Raw genomic sequence first — 5,349 nt, forward strand, 5'->3', positions numbered from 1 at the left:
TGTGTGTGTGAGTGAGTGAGTGAGTGAGTGACTGAGTGTGTGTGTGTGAGTGTGTGTGTGTGTGTGATAAGGAGGGTGTGTGTGTGTGTGTAAGTGTGTGTGTGTGTGTGTGAGTGTGTGTATGTGTGTGATAAGGAGGGTGTGTGTGTGTGGTGAGAGAGAGCGTGTGTGTGTGTGTGTTTGTGTGTGAAGAGAGAGAGAGAGAGCGTGTGTGTGTGTGTGTTTGTGTGTGAAGAGAGAGAGAGAGAGCGTGTGTGTGTGTGTGTTTGTGTGTGAAGAGAGAGAGAGAGAGCGTGTGTGTGTGTGTGTTTGTGTGTGAAGAGAGAGAGAGAGAGCGTGTGTGTGTGTGTGTTTGTGTGTGAAGAGAGAGAGAGAGAGCGTGTGTGTGTGTGTGTTTGTGTGTGAAGAGAGAGAGAGAGAGCGTGTGTGTGTGTGTGTTTGTGTGTGAAGAGAGAGAGAGAGAGCGTGTGTGTGTGTGTGTTTGTGTGTGAAGAGAGAGAGAGAGAGCGTGTGTGTGTGTGTGTTTGTGTGTGAAGAGAGAGAGAGAGAGCGTGTGTGTGTGTGTGTTTGTGTGTGAAGAGAGAGAGAGAGAGCGTGTGTGTGTGTGTGTTTGTGTGTGAAGAGAGAGAGAGAGAGCGTGTGTGTGTGTGTGTTTGTGTGTGAAGAGAGAGAGAGAGAGCGTGTGTGTGTGTGTGTTTGTGTGTGAAGAGAGAGAGAGAGAGCGTGTGTGTGTGTGTGTTTGTGTGTGTGTGTGTGTGTGTGTGTGAGTGTGTGTATGTGTGTGATAAGGAGGGTGTGTGTGTGTGGTGAGAGAGAGTGTGTGTGTGTGTGTGTTTGTGTGTGTGTGTGCGTGAGATTCAGAGCATTAGATTAGATTCATTCAGTCACAGAGAGGCTGCAGTGATTTGTAAATCATTTAATGATTAATGTGTGTGTGTGTGTGTGTCTGTTGATGAGTATTATTATTATTATTAATATAATTAATATTCTACTGCTGTACATACAGATTCAGATGATCTGAACCAATGGGGCTTTAAACACATGAACACTGCACTTCTCTGAGCCAAAACTACCCACAATCCACCTCTCTGCCCATACAAACACACTGACGTCACGCTGTACTGCTGTACTCACGCCAACATCCACACGACCCATAATGCACTGCGCTCAGTCCACAACATTCAACCAAAGTGTGTTTCTGCTTTAGTTTGTGTGATTATGACGTTTGAGTTCGCGTTGTCATTTCAGACTCATCTTCACACTCTTACAGATGCATTTAAACCGGCAAGCGACGGCCGCTCTGTATAATGTGAAATAAATGGATTAATAAATATATTTCCTGTTGTAAACTAGCTACAATACTGAGATGATGATTCATTAAACTGTTTTAATAATTCCTCCGGCTTTTGTGTGTGTTTTTTTTTTTTGCACGTTTCTGTGCTTTTACAGGGGGAACTGACAATATTCATCATCTCAAGGCATGTGTGTGTGAGAGAGAGCGTGTGTGTGCGCGTGTGTGAGTGTGTGTGAGAGAGAGAGTGTGTGTGTGTGTGTGTCACACACACACACAGGTAAGATCCTGTTTCATTAACCCAAAGAAAATGTGACATATATTCAGGCTGTCATGAGATGAAAATATACATTTAACAGACAGTTTTATCCAGAGCAGTTCATGGCAGGCTCATTAGGAGAGTAGATGAACAAGCTTTAGAAGGACGTTGTCATGAATCATAATGCACTTTCCAATGATGTGCAGAGTATCGGGGCAGTGCTCATGTGTCTGATAACAGACGGTTTGCTCAGAAACACAATCTGATGGTCAAATCATCAGAGAGTCGTTGAGTTTCACACACACACACACACACTGTATGTGAACAGGGAGCGAGTAACACTTCACACAATACACCAGTGAAACTCACACACACAGACATTTACACACAAACACATGAAAGAACAGCGGCTCATTCACAGCTCTCTCTATAGGTCTCTCTCTCTGTGTGTGTCTATGGTGGAGTTTCTAGCAGCTCAAAAGCACATGATATCAATTCATTTTTCATCTGCAAACCAATTGCTGCCTTGAAGAACTTTTTTTTTGTTCTGGATATCTGTCTATTTACAATACATATATATATATATACAGGTGCATCTCAATAAATTAGAATGTCGTGGAAAAGTTCATTTATTTCAGTAATTCAACTCAAATTGTGAAATTGTGAAAATAAATTCAATTCACACAGACTGAAGTAGTTTAAGTCTTTGATTCTTTTAATTGTGATGATTTTGGCTCACATTTAACAAAAACCCACCAATTCTACTTCAGTCTGTGTGCATTGAATTTATTTAATACACGAGTTTCACAATTTGAGTTGAATTACTGAAATAAATGAACTTTTCCTCGACATTCTAATTTATTGAGATGCACCTGTATAAATATATATATATATATAGAGAGAGAGAGAGAGAGAGAGAGAGAGATAAGGCACCAAGTAATGTCAATATTCTGTCAATCATTCATATATCAAGATATTAGGAACAAAATTTAACTCGATCAAGGCAGTAAGTGTTTAAATAGTAATTGTTTTATGCTATAATGCTTTGGCAACATTATATGTAAACGAAATCATGCCAATAAAATGCTTTAAATTCAAATCGAAATTAATTTTAGGCTACTATGGTGATCAGAGTTGTATGTGTAGTTATTGCAGTGAAATCATAATGAATGACTGTGAAAGGAGATTCTGGTCTAGTATCTGTCAGCAAGCATCATGAATTCACATGCACAGTTTAATATATTGCATTTTTTAAAATGTAAATGTTTTATTTCATGCAAATCTCTTGAACTTCATGTAACAGTAGCTGGTATTTTGGCATAAACTATGGTTACCGTGGTAATTTTGGGGTGATGGCATCCAGTCAGTTTCTGTGTGTGTGTGTTTCTCGTGTTACCGTCACCTCCGGTCCCGTCTGTCATCTCTCCGTCGAGCGCGAGCTTTAATGTCGCTGTAACAATAGCAGCGGCGCGTGAGGCGCTTCACACCCGGATCACAGCGTGAGAAACACAGTCATAAACCGCATCGAGACACTGGGCTGAGCACATCCATCTACTTCTACACGGGTTATGACATTTCATTTCTTTTCACCAGTAAAGTATTTCACTAAAACTTCAGTTTGAAATGTTTTACAGTGAATATTATGAGGTATTATAAAGTCATAGTTATTATAAAGTCCAAATATGCCAGTGTATGTCACATAAAGAGTAAGCTATAAATAGATAATTTAATTCTATTCACTTGTCAGCAGGATCTCACTACATTTTTTATTTTTTTTTGGACGACAGGAATATATTTGTATGCTTGCATTTTATCACTTTTGTAATTAAACAAAAATATATCCGATGTTTTTTGCTCAGAATCGGGGGGGATCTCATGTTTCATGTGACAGACAGCCGGCCGGACCAATGGGAGACGGTCCTCCCCTCAGTGGGCGGGGCTTGCCGGCGGTCCTCAGCCTCGCGAGCGTCCACCTCTGCAGCGCGCGCAGTCCTGAGCCACTCCGCGTCCGAAAGTGTGTCTGAATGTTTTTGTCGAAGTTATCTTTCGCACCTCACGGTTCCGCGCTGCGACGAGTGGAGTATACACGAGTTTAAACCAACTCTGGGATTAGAGAGTTCTCTGTGGCAGGACAGTGTGTGTGTGTGGGGAGTGAAGTTAGTTTAGAAAGTGTATTGCCTGAAGTTCTTCATGATTCGGATGTTTGCATAATTAAATAAACTCAGTTTTATATCGGATTGAAGAGGTTTGAGAGACTGCAGTGATTAATGAGCTGACAGCAGGACTTCGAGGACTCCTGGATTATGTCTCTCTTCTGGTTCTGGTCCTGGTTCTGGTCCTGGTTCTGGTTCTGGTTCTGGTTCTGGACTGCATGCATCACAGCAGAGGAAGGTACGATCCACATGCGGTTATTAATGTGCTCGGAGTCTTTCTGTTAGTGCTGGAGCGTTCAGTGGTTCCAGAACAATGCAGCTGAAACATCAGAATGTGGAATTATTATCATTTATCATTGATGGAGTAACTGTTATTCTTTGAAAGATTTGATTGGCTTTCACACTGCTGAATCTTCTTTCTGCATGTGGTTTGGGATGAGCAATCATGTAGTCGACACACAGCAGTTTATTCAGTTGATCTTGTGCTGTGAAGAGAAGAACTCAGTGTAGAAGGGCTTCAGTAAAGGTTACACATAAAGTTTTCCCCAAAGTGAACCGTTTCTGGTTCCCAAAGAAGATTTCAGTCAACAGTTCCTAAAAGAACCGTGTAATCGTCTGAAGAGCCTTCTGCTGAGCAGTGTCGGGGAAAGTTACTCTTAAAAGTGATGCGTTACAATGTTGCGCTACTCCATAAAAAAGTAACTAATTATGTTACTCAGTTACTTTTTATGGAAAGTACTGCGTTAGGTTACTTTTGCGTTACTTTGTAAATCTGGACAGGGCTTGCTTGTTTGCTTTTAAAATAAAAAAGTTATATTTTTGGCAAATATAAAAGCCTTTCACACCAAAAGTGAAATGAATGCGCCTCAGGCTGAAGGGACAGTACAGTAGAATGCAGAAGACATTTCAACACTTCAGCAATAAACAAAGACACAAATGTCTGTCTAGAGTAATTTGTGATTATTAGTACGCTTGAACTGCATCATCAGAAGCTCAGAAGCTAATAGAATGGGATTAAATACATAAAGCATATTTGTGTTGTTTAACATTTAATTATTGCAGGTTTGCGTCATATTCTGAGTTGCATTATTTTTATTCATTTTGAGGAATACTGAATCTGTGTTGTGTGTGAGTGAGATGAATTAATGCATATTCATATTTATTTTAGAACTACAGTAACATCTTCTGATTTCTGTCACCATGGCAACACCAGAGCTGTCAATCAATACATTGGAAACAAAGTAACTTGCGTTACTTATTTGAAAAAGTAACTCGGATATTCTCTTGTAAATTAAAAAGTAATGTTACTTTACTAGTTACTTGAAAAAAGTAATCTGATTACGTAACTTGTAATGCGTCACCCCCGACACTGCTGCTCAGTGGACGGATTCAGAAGAATCATCAAAGCCAATATAAAATCTAATATTTTTATGATGGGTTCTAGAGTTGCTATGGGCTTCTCGAAAGGTTCTTCAGGTCATTGTTTTGTTTTCAAGGTTCTTTAAAGCAGCAAAACACAGATGCGTTTCTACAGAACCAGAGAATCCCAAGTTCTTTGTGGAACATGTGTCTAGTTTCTGTCTCTCGAGATGTGAACGCTCTCCAAGAGAGTTGCTCATTTGTGTGTGTGTGTGTGTGTGAGAGAG

The sequence above is a fragment of the Sinocyclocheilus grahami genome, unplaced genomic scaffold (assembly GCF_001515645.1).
Source record: "Sinocyclocheilus grahami isolate Dianchi unplaced genomic scaffold, SAMN03320097.WGS_v1.1 scaffold2843.1, whole genome shotgun sequence".
Lineage (NCBI taxonomy): Eukaryota > Metazoa > Chordata > Actinopteri > Cypriniformes > Cyprinidae > Sinocyclocheilus > Sinocyclocheilus grahami.